The following is a 12,137-nucleotide window of genomic DNA, read 5'->3' as shown; positions in this document are numbered from 1 at the left end:
GATGTAGCAGATTTTTCCATAGTACAAAACATGCAAGATCTTAAAGCCGAGTACACATGGGCCGAAAGTCGGGAGACATTTGCTGGTTCGAAAAAAAACAAACTGGCTGACATTCGGCCCTTGTGTATGTCGGAAAAACAGCAGCTGACCGACTCTGGATCATCGCTCTCTACACATGGCAAAGAGCGCTGATCGGAGTGTTCTGGTGGTGGTGGTGGTGGTGGGGGGGGCTCTCCCTGTCAGAACACAACAGCTCAGCTGGGGGAGATCGCTGTTCTTACTTTGCATAGTGAGTACAGCGGCTCCGACCGGAGCTGACAGTTTTTTTTCCGTTCAACCCACTGGATTGAATGGAAAAAAACCTATAGTTTGTACCAGGCTTAAGCCCCTTCCTGACAAAAGGAACATTTAAAAAAAAAAATTCATAATTCATTAAGATCAGCATTATCAACAGGTAAAATATAGTGACTAGTAATCAGAAAAATCCTATAACACATACAAAGTGGCAGCAACAGAAGCATTCATTATTTTATTACATTTTCATGTTTATTTGCATTTTCTCCTCATCTTCTTTCATCTACTCAGATAATGAAGATGATCCTATTAACAGACTAAAAATGTGAGCACAATTGAGTAGTGTACCTAGAAGGTGTTAAGAAGATTAAAAGCTCAGGGGACACCAGATTTTAAAAAATGCACAAAACATATTGCATTAGAAAAGATGATAATGACACTGCTAATTGCTACAACTATATGATGGGTACATTTGAAACACTGCTGTAAAATCCTAGTCTCATTTTGAATATAGTTTCCCCAGCTCAAAAGATTTCTTGGACGCCTGAGCTGTATTTATAAAAAAACATTTGCTGAGCTGTTCATCCATTGAAACTGCTTGTAAATTCATTCAGTGTGGACTGTGCAAAAGCAAATGTTTTTAGGCTATATTCTCTGATGATCAAATGTGTGAATGTGGAAAATGCCACTAGATGGTGCTGAGTATCACAGGTAATAAGTTCATCAGCTCCATCTAGTTGGGCATGATGCAGTATTTTTGCCTTTCACACATTTGATATGCAGAAAATATAACTTTTTTAGATTGTAAGATTTAACAAGCAGGGGCCCTCTGATTCCTCTTCTACCAAATTATAATGTAACTGTAATGTCTGCCTTCATTTTGTTAAGCGCTGCGCAAACTGTTGGTGCTATATAAAATCTGTATAATAATAATAATAATAAAATAATAACCTGAGAACATTCAGTTTTGCCCCATTTGCAGGAAACAAATTTATATGCAGTTCTGATGGAGGAACAGCTATGCATTTTTTTTTTTTTTATAAATACACCCCATGTTTTTTACTAAAATGCAAGATTGCATTTAATTTGCTTTGAAAACATAGCTTTTTTCAGATTTTTAAAAAGCAATTTCCAAATATTCCTTATAGCAAGTCTTGAAAAAATGCCATCAAAAACAGAAATGTAAACTTCAGATGTCAGTCAACTGTGATGCTAAAATCATATTTTTCACTTGAAAGCTACGGTAATTTCAGGATTTTTTAATTTCATTTTCATTTTCACTTAGTAATCCAGTGGGTAATATATTTCCTGTCCTTTGGCATCTAATTTCTATACTATAGCTATGGAGAGATCTGTGGTTATCACACAGGCTGGACCTCAAACATGTCTGCCTTTATTAATCTCCATTATATTGTAGATTGATGGGGCTTGTAGTTCACATAAGAAACATACATTTCTTTGCACTTAATTGTTAGTTTACAGGACACTGGATTTCTGGCAAAATCAACAGGTATTTTCTGTAGAATATTTGGAAAAATATATGTTGGCAAAGCTAGGACATCATAATCTCTGTACTTAATGAAAATGTTATTAGCCTGAAAAGTGAAAATGAATGCAGCCATTGCAACTATGGACTAGTAAGCTGCAATATATTCTTGCATTCTTGCTTTTGGGTTTAGATATGCATTAAAGGAGGAACTTTACCCACAACAACTTAAAAAAATGAATGTTCTTTAGCAATGAACATACATTCCACATTAATAATCATGCTACCAAATGTAGTGTGAGCTGTAAACTGCCTTCAGCATTGCTCCTGTTTCTTCTTGCTGGAGGCTGACATTTTGCCGAAGCCCAGAACCCCTGAACAGCAGCAAATTATAACGAGGAACTAAACCCATCGATTTAACGGTTTAAAAAAACAGTTACATTCTTGGAATGCCAGGATTGCTAACTGTCACATTTACTTGTGAACTCAACCAAGCTATCAAACCATCAAATAACTGATGTCCTAACTGATCACATGTGGAGCACCATGGCATTTGCAGATCAAACAGAAGCAGCTTCCTTGACTGTAAAGGATAGGAGGGCTTAAGTCCACTTTAAGGCTGTCGGTAGATCGGCCTCTACAAACTCAGCAGTGCCTAAAAATAGAGAGCAACTGAGCATGTGCAGAGCAGGGTGAGACCGTGTATTACTGGATTTTAAACATTATAAGGAGTTATTTTTAATGTTTTACATAGCTATACCTGCAAAAGGGAATAGCAGGACTTATTTTTCTGGCTAAAGTACCACTTTAAGAATGGTGATATAACGAAAAGTTTTCATAATAGTTTGTGAATACAGAAACACTTGTATAGTAATGCAGAACAATTTGCCTTTCATTTTAAAGTATAAATTGCAATAAAAGATAGGTTTACTCTGTTGTATTAACGACAGATTTTAGAGCATCCATAGACTTGTGAGCTGTAGCATATTGAGCCCATATGCACTTCATCCAGATGTGTGCAGAGGAATTAAAAAAAAAAAAAAACGTCACCACATCATTGGATGTTTGAAGCATAATGTAGTTTATTTTGCGTTGTTTCCCTTTTTCATGTATTCCTTTTGTCTTTTTTTCTTCTTTAGTTCCTATTATTCAAAGCACGCTATTTAGGAAGCAATGCTTCCTAACTCTTTATAATATTATTATGGCATTTTTTTGGTAAACGGAATTAGAAATTTTAAGGAAATTTAGGTTTTGCTTAAAATTCAATAGCAACTTTGATAAAATAAATATTTTTGCTAGCAGTAGAGTCCTTGTTTTTCAGTTAAAGAAAAATCACACATTTAACATTAGAATTACATTATAGCCAAATGTCTAGAAAAAAAACAAAACAAATGCTAATATACTACAACAGTAAATACCAAAGATAATTTGTTAAAAAAAGAATCCCATATTTAAGGTATAAAACAATAAAAGTGCTAATGTAACCCCAATAAATCATTCCAAATTTCTTACTATGCACAGAAGCAAGATCAAGTGAGGGATCTTCAGATTCAAGGTTTAAACAATGATAGATTCTGAATTTCTGACTACCAAGTACCAGCAGCCCAATATGTAGCAGCAGCAGGAGGGTGGGGAGGAGAAAACATCCAATTAATTCTCAACTGAGGGTGTGAAGGAAGTGGGATTAGGAGATGAGCCAGAAGTATCTGTGTCAGCACCAATGAGCATTAACAAGAAGTTGTAGGACATAGCATAGGCATGGTTATTACGGTCATTATGTTTACCTACTGCTTTCATCAAGGGGTTTCAAGGAGGTCATGCTACAAGACTGGAGTCCAAAACATCTTGACATGGCTATATACTGTATATGAGAAGGCAACTAACTTCCCATATATTGCATCTTCTGGTACACAAAACCTTTACTGTGTTACACCCATGCATCCAAATATTATTTGTTATATTTTTCTCAATATTATGATTGGTTAAAAAAGAAGAAACAAATTAATTGCATTTCAATAGTTATACAGCTGGTAATAAGCATCCCGTCACTTTGTATGGAATAGATTTACCAGAATGAAATATTAATTTGTATTTTTTTTTAAATTAGAAAGATATTTTTTTATTGAATTTTATTGATGTTTACAGAACAAAAAAATATTTTACATAAAAAAGACAGAATAAAATAAACAATTTCACGTATAAGTATGACAAAGGTTTGAAATAGTATAACTTACAATGAATGTTACAAGGAAATAAGAAAACAATGAGGTGAGAAAAGAACAGTGGGGTATAAGATAAACAATAAGAGAAAGATACATTCATGACAGTTGAATAATTGTATAATTAAAGTGATTGTAAAGGCAGAAGGTTTTTTTATCTTAATGCATTAAGATAAAAAACCTTCTGTGTGCAGCAGCCTCCCCAGCACCCCCTAATACTTACCTGAGCCCTTCTCTATCCAGCGACGTTGCACGAGAGACTCGGCTGCCGGGACTTTCCTCCTTATTGGCTGAGACAGCAGCGGAGCGCCATTGGCTCAGTCAGCCAATGAAAAGAGAGGGGCGGGGCCTAGCCAGGGCTCTGTGTCTGAATGGACACACGGAGCTGTGGCTCGGCTTGGGTGCCCCCATAGCAAGCTGCTTGCTGTGGGGGCACTCGTCAGGAGGGAGGGGCAGAGAGCACCGAAGAGGGACCCGAAAAGAGGAGGATCTGGGCTGCTCTGTGCCACTGCACAGGGCAGGTAAGTATAACATGATTGATATTTTTAAGAAAGAAAAAAAAGACTTTACAATCACTTTAAGTCAAGGATTTCAGACCTTCCTTGTGTGCTAGTTCACACTGATGCAGTGGGGGAAACTGCATGTGATTCAGACAGGAATTGCACCGTATTCCTGTTCAAATCACATGCGATTCTTTGCAGTGCAATTTGAGCCCATTCATTTTGCATGGCTCAAATTGCACAGCATCCACACGAAAAAGGTGCATGCACCTTTTTTTTGCCGCACTGGAGTTGGATCGCATGCTATCCAATTCAGCCAATTGCACTGCTAATTGACAGCCACAGCGGTTTGCATGAACGGAGTGTGACTGTTTTGCGGTGCAGGAAATGCACAGGAATTGCTGCAAATCCTGCACCTCATCAGTGTGCACCGAGACTAAAGTCCTTTAATTCATCTTTTAAAATAGCTGTGGGATTATCATTGATCATTATCCAGTCCAATTATGAGATAATCCATTAAAAAATATGTATAGTGAATTCTAAGAGATAGCTAATATAATTTTGGGTGCAATTTTGGGAATCGGACATTTGAGTAGAACCACAGAGTTTGATTCAGGTAATTAAATATTAGTTAGAGCAGGCTTTCTCAACCTTTTAATCCTAGAGGAACCCCAAAAATAATTTTCATGTCTCGAGGAACCCTTACTAAAACCAAATCATCAGGGTTCAATAGGAACAATGCTCCTTATATTGGTGGTCAATAGGAAAAATGTCCCCCTTAAAGTGGTGTTCAGAATGCCACCCTTAAGGACAGCTAAAAAGATATTTTCTTGTCACGCAGCTTGCTTTGCTAAGTGGTGCTGAACCTTGAACTCTGTTGGCATCATCAAATAGGGGGTTCATCAGCCAACGCTCAAGGAACCCCTAGCAACCTCTGGAGGAACCCTAGTTGAGAATGGCTGAGTTCGAGTATAAATCAGATTGTAAATTGTAATCCAAAATCTGTCAACTTTTGCCCAGCAACCACTTACACTGCCCAGTTGTGGCTATAGTACTGTTGATGGCTTAGACTTTGCCCTGGGCCTTCATACTTCAGTCCTATGTTTGGTGTTAGGCCATTTATCAGTCTTTGGTTGAAGGTAGGGGGAATTAGTTAGGAGTAGTAGGGCTCCCCAGCTCCTGAGCGGAGTGGCCAGGGTGAGGATTGAGGGACGAGATAAGGGGTTTGGGAGGATCATCGCTTGGGGGTGGGGTCCTTGGGATCGATGATGCTTTTCAATAATGCTAGTTTTTGATACTTAATAAACATTTTTTTTTCTTTTTTGTTGTAACTATTACGACGAAACAGGGATTACAAAAAATGTATATAAATCCACAAATATACTATTATTCTTTGTAATTTGACTGTTAATTAGCTGTACTGTATTAAAATCAGTGCTAATAACTGATAATGTGTGAATTAATTTCCCTTGAATGTTTTTACCATTGTGGCTCAAGTTGAATTTCTTTCTTGAGCTACAAAGCCTCTGTATGTCATGGAGCTACTGCACATGCCATTATAAGGCCGGAGAAGAGTATCAGAAGATATATATCCATGCCTGCTACTGCTGAAATTTAACTTTGCAAAGAATACCTAATCACATGCAAGGAGAATTGAAAAAAAAATGCATTTTTGCCCATACATGATTGGATAATGGAAATCAGCACAGCTTCACCTCATTCACTAAGCTCCAGGGAAAACTTCCATGCAAAGTTTAACCTCCTTTGCAAGGTGAACAGTCTATTTGTCTAGTAAATCAACCCCACAATGTTGAAGTACACAAATTATCTTGAAGCAGTAAGATCCACTGCAGTCACAAGTTTGGTCTAACCAGTTTGGCCCCATTCACACTTATACGACTCCAATGTTGCATGCAACTTTGGCACGACTTTGGCTTTGACCAGTGATAATGGACAACTGATCCATTGTATAACATTAAGGTACGACTTTCATGCAACATTTGAGGGTTAACTTGGAAGTCAATGGCCCTCAATTTGCATGAAGGTCGGACTAACTTTAAGTCACACATATATGAATGGTTATCATTGGAAAACATGGGGAACAACTTGTCATGTGAATTTGATGTCCAATGTTGCATGACAAGTTGCACAAGTGTGAATAAAGCCTAAAGCAAATTTTTTCATTTTTTGAACACGTGTAAAAATATTAATTTTTGGCAATAAAATTACTTAAACTCTCAGAACATTATATAAATATATAGAAATATTGCCTCCACTCTGAGGTTTGCGACGATATGTCACACGCATTGTGCGACCGCGGTTTACATACGTATGTGCATCCTGGGCATGCGTTTGCACATGTGTGCAGGGCAAAGGGGATAAATTTGAAATACATTCTATTGCTCGGTTAGATGTGTCTCCTGACTGTAAGAGCCAGAAAATTGAAGATCTGAAAATAGAAGTGACAAAATCATTGCCACTTCCGGTTTCTTCGTCTACATGAGAGATCAAAACATGATATGCCTGCTCTCCCACCTCTCTTTACCCTCAGCTCCCAGGCCTTCGCAGCATTTTAGATCTGGATGTCATTCTGTTCTATCTTCACTATGTGATTTTGATGTCACCCTATGTAACTTTCAAGTGAGTATATTTTGACTATCTATGGAGCTTGACCTCCTGTCCTATATTACCTGTATTTTTGTTCTTTACGAACCGCTTAATAAATTTTTAATATACCTACACACTGACATGTTTTTTTTCATAGATGCACATACAAACCAACTGGTGCTGTCTCCTGATGAAGCGGGTACTGTTTTGCGAAATGCATAGAGATTAAAGCTCCTGCAAATTAATAATGATTTTAACATACAGAATGCACATTGGTGAAACTGTTTTTTACCTTCAATGCAATGATGAAATGTGAATGTCTACATATTTTTTTTTATGTAATTTGAAATAAATTTTCTATTTGTTGATATATATTTGTCATACTATTCTACTATAAGCACCACTCACAAAGTCCCCCGGAAAATTGTTGTTTTGGTTAGACAATAACATCTGCCTTTTCATTGTGATTGGATTAAGGTGTCTGTGCTACCTGTGTGAATTTAATTGTTGGGGTATTATTATTATTATACAGGATTTATATAGGGCCAACAGTTTGCGCAGCGCTTAACAAAATAAAGGCAGACATTACAGTTACATTACAATTTTGTACAAGAGGAATCAGTGGGCCCTGCTCATTAGAGCTTAGAATCTAAAAAGGGAGAGTCAATTGATACAAAAGGTAATAGCTGTGGGGGGATGAGCTGATGGAGGAAGTAAAACAGTGTATTAGTTAGAAGCAGGATAGGCTTCTTTAAAGAGAAGGGATTGCCTAAAGATGGATAGGTTAGGGGACAGTCGGACATATTGGGGTAGGGAGTTCCAAAGGATGGAAGAAGCTCTGGAGAAATCCTGGAGGCGAGCATGGGAGGAGGTGATGAGAGCTAAAGAGCAGGAGGTCTTGGGAGGACCGAAGAGAGTGGCTTGGTTGGTATTTTGGGATTAGGTTAGTGATGTAGCTGGGGCAGAGTTATGGATGGCTTTGTAAATTATTGTTAGTACTTTGAATATTATTTGTTGGGTGAGTGGAAGCAAGTGGAGGGATTGGCAGAGAGGGGTGGAGGACACCGAATGGTTGGTAAGGTGGATGAGTCTTGCAGCGGCATTCATTATGGACCGAAGGGGGCAGGTAATCCAATGAGGAGGGAGTTGCAGTAGTTGAAGCGAGAGATAACCAGGGAGTGAATTAGAAGCTTGGTGGTGTCATTAGTTAAAAAGGGGTGTATTCTGGAAATGTTGCGGAGGCAAAGTGGTTTGACATCCAGGCTGATATGTCTGTTATTAAATCAGTGATGCGTGAGGAGACTGATGGGGTGAGCTGAAGGGCAGACGTGTCATCAGCATATAAATGGTAGTGGAAGCCATGGGAGGCTATCAGCTGACCCAGGGAGGACGTGTACATCGAGAATAGTAGAGGTCCAAGGACAGAACCTTGGGGGACCCCAACGGTAAGAGGAGTTGGAGAGGAGGAAGTGGAGTTGTAAGTGTCACTGAAGGGGCGCTGACATAGGTAAGATTCTAACCAATGAAGAGCGCAGCCATGGAGACCAAGCAAATTTTGGTTTTTGAAGAGGAGGGGGTGGTCAACTGTTTTAAAGACAGCAAAAAGGTCCAAAAGTACCATTGGTTTTGGCTGTTAGTAAGTCGTTTTTGAGTTTCAGGAGGGCAGTTTCTGTGGAGTGCTGTGGATAAATCCAGACTGAAGGGGATCAAGAAGGTTAGTCTCAATGAGGTAGTCGCTCAGGTCGGTTGTAGACCAAACATTCAAGGAGTTTGGAGGCAAAAGGGAGTAAAGAGATGGTTGTTAAGATTGGTGGGGTCCAGTGAAGCCTTTTTTGGTATGGGAGTGACTAGCGCATGTTTTAGAGGGTTGGGGAAGATGCCAGTAGAGAGTGAGAGGTTGAAGATGAGTTAAAGAGTGTAAAATAGAGCCAGATAGTGACCGTAGTATTTGAGACGGAACAGGGTCCAGGGGGCAGGAGGTTAGGTGGGCGTTAGAAAAAAGTTTAGTGACTTCCTCTATAGTAGCTGGGTTAAAAGAGGGAAGTATTGATTGTGCAGGAGGGCAAGGAGTGTAAAGTGAGGGACATATCTGTACAGTGGAGATCTCAAGACAAATTGTCTCAATCTTATTTTTGAAGTGATTAGCAATCTCCTGGGCAGTGAGTAAGTTAGGGGGGGGGAGGTAATGGAGTAGACAAAGTGGTAAAGGTAGAAAAGAGTTGATGGGGACTGGGTGAGAGGGTGTTAATGACAGCGATAAAGTAGGTCTGTTTGGCAGTGGGGAGGCAGGAATGGTATTTTTGGAGGGCAAATTTATATTGGCTGAAATCTTGCTGTGACTTCGTCTTACACCACAGGCACTCAAGAGCGTGGCTACTTTTTTTGAGGCTTCTGGTATTGTCTGTCTGCCAGGGTTGTAGCAGTCGGGGCCTGGTTCTGTGTGTAGTGAGGGGGGGTGAAGGTATCCAGGGTAGATAAAAGTGAACTGTTGTAGACAGAAGTGGCCAAGTTAGGGGAGGACAAGGATGATATTTTGTCATTGTTGAGGCAATGTGTAGCAAAAAAGAGAAGGGTTAAGATGGCGAAGGTTTCTATGAGTAATAGTTTGGTAGTTGGAAGGCAAGATGGAGGAAGATAAAGAGAAAGTAAAACTAATAAGGTGGTGAACAGAGAGAGGAAAAGGAATATTGTAAAGGTTGCACGAACTGCATAGGTAGGAGAATATGAGGTCAAGGCAGTTGAAGTCACCAAGAATGATTGTTGGAATTTCAGAAGAGAGAAAGTAGGGTAGCCAGGCAGAGAAATCGTCAAGGAAGCTTGATACCGGTCCAGGGGGTCGATAGATCACAGCAATTCTCAATGAAACTGGAGAAGGGTTTGTTCCTTGCACACATTAGAATGGAAGAAGTGTCTTGGATAAGCTATGAAACATCTTCAGCATTATAGAATTACTGGTAAATGTGACAAACTACTAATAACCGTGCTAAGCTGAGGACTCTGGCTTAAAAGAAAACTGTACTGAGGGAAGCATTTAGGCTGCCATTGCCTGACCCTAACCTGGAAGAAATATGCAGACGAGGACCTCTGATTTCTTCCTGATCTGCATATTTGTTCCAGGTCAGTGACTCAAATAACTGAAAACAGATGGTCAGCATAGTGTTTTCAGAAGATGGTTTGCAGTGGCAAACCTGTGTGACATATATGTTATGTCAGTGACTCAAAAATTATTGAAGTCTTTGATCAGCTTATCAGACAGGATACTCAACATAACGACTAGAGCAATGGCAGTCTCTGTATTTTCAGTAGTTTTTTCAAAATATATTGCAAACCTGGTGAGCATAAACATTAGCAGCAATCTGTCACTTTGGCCATTCAGGGAGTAATGACAGATTGGCCTAAAAGCTACACATCCTCTGATACCTTCACCACATTTTCCCTCCCCACTATATTGGAGCCATGGATGTAAACCCTGTGGAAGCTCTGTGTTAGTGCTTACAGAGGGTTAATACCCTACTTCCCTCCCCCATGTGACAGTGTTCAGGCTAGTGACTGGGCACTCAGGCCCATGCTCTGCATCTTGGGAGGAAACGGAGAAGCTCATATGATCTTCCATACTCAAACACCAGGTGTTTTCAAGGTCTCTAAAAGACAAACAGAAAAGTATGGAAGATGAAGGCATTGAATGGGCTTGAAAATCTGTTACTTTGTCCTGAAAGGATTCTCTTTATCTAGATGTAATTGTGCAAATGAGGAGGGTTTTGAATCACAAAGTGGTAATCACACTGCTAAATTAGTACCCTTTTCTAATGGTTTCTAAAATGAAGACAATTTACAGTAAACTTCATCCAGGCAATTTGTACTTTTCTTGGTAAAGACACAGCATCTGAAGTTAGCCAGCTGGTAAGCATCCACCATTAATTGTGCTCATAATACACACACACAAACACACGCAGTACGTCAGATAGCTTTTATCAAGTACCTTAAGAATGAATTGTAAATCCTCTGTGAGCCCAGCACACTTGACCTCATTGGCAGATTTAAAGTCACCTGCACATAATCTTCCCGTAATCCCTCTGATTAGGTATATCATGGTAAGGGATACATGTGAGGCACTCACCAGCACCTTGTGTAACCAGCTTTTAGGTGGGAGTTCCAGCAGAGTTCATTAGAACAAAACTGAAGTGGAGCGATTATTTTCAGTCTTGGAGTTTTATCATTGTACCACAATAGTAACCTCCCCCCCATCTTCCTCTGTTATGTGTAAAAATTATAATAAAAGAACTTGAACATGGCTGAAAAGCCTGGCAAATGCTAGAACTCTGAAATGGGAATGATCAGCAAAAAAAATGTAAATCTTAATAAAATACACTGATGTCTGTACAGTGTATGAGCAACTCTACGTGCATGTCAGGCTGGAGTCTCTCAAATGGATATCAGATATTGCAGAAATACTTGTGGTTCTATGTGATCTGATATGCATAAGCCATTCATAAATTCTAATAATAAAAAATGATACAGTGGTGTGTTTAAAAGTATAGCTGACTTAGAACAGATTTTGTTCTTCACATTCACAATGTTAATCAATTATAATGTGGATTTTAAAAGAAACTTGTCATTGGAGAAATATGTTAGTTGCCTCTCCAAAAAATGATTGTTGTCAGGCTATGTCTGATTTTAACACTTTCAAGTCATGTAAATGATGCCTCATGCAACAAACGAAAGTAAGAGAAAAGTCAGATTCCTTATCCATATAAGCGTTTATATTTTGTTTTTCAAAAAGTATTGAAACCAAAGCATGACAGCCAAGCAAGTAGTATTTTGAGAAGTGCCAATGGTGGGCCTGTTTTTCAGCATACAGTATAGGCAAACTTCATTTCATTGAAGGAAGAATGAATGGAAAAATGTACCAAGACATTCTTGATAAAAAATCTGCCACCATCTACCAGAATTATGAAGATGAAACAAGGGTGGACATTTCAGCAAGACAATGATCCCAAACACAAAGCCAAGGAAACTTTCAATTGGTTTCAA

General features: G+C 39.0%; 1 protein-coding gene across 1 annotated transcript in view; it reads right to left on the bottom strand.

Moving 5' to 3' along the window:
* The window catches only part of SAG (S-antigen visual arrestin), a 66,009-nt gene extending 62,590 nt beyond the window's left edge, over positions 1-3,419 (bottom strand). The window contains exon 1 of the mRNA XM_073625814.1: positions 3,293-3,419. The gene's annotated coding sequence lies outside the window, so the exon portion shown is untranslated. The remainder of the gene's footprint in view (positions 1-3,292) is intronic.
* Between the last annotated feature and the right edge of the window lie 8,718 nt (positions 3,420-12,137).

This window comes from Aquarana catesbeiana, linkage group LG04, assembly GCF_042186555.1.
Source record: "Aquarana catesbeiana isolate 2022-GZ linkage group LG04, ASM4218655v1, whole genome shotgun sequence".
Taxonomy (NCBI): Eukaryota; Metazoa; Chordata; class Amphibia; order Anura; family Ranidae; genus Aquarana; species Aquarana catesbeiana.
The sequence above is the reverse complement of the archived record's forward strand: the minus strand, read 5'-3'. Positions and strand labels throughout refer to the sequence as shown.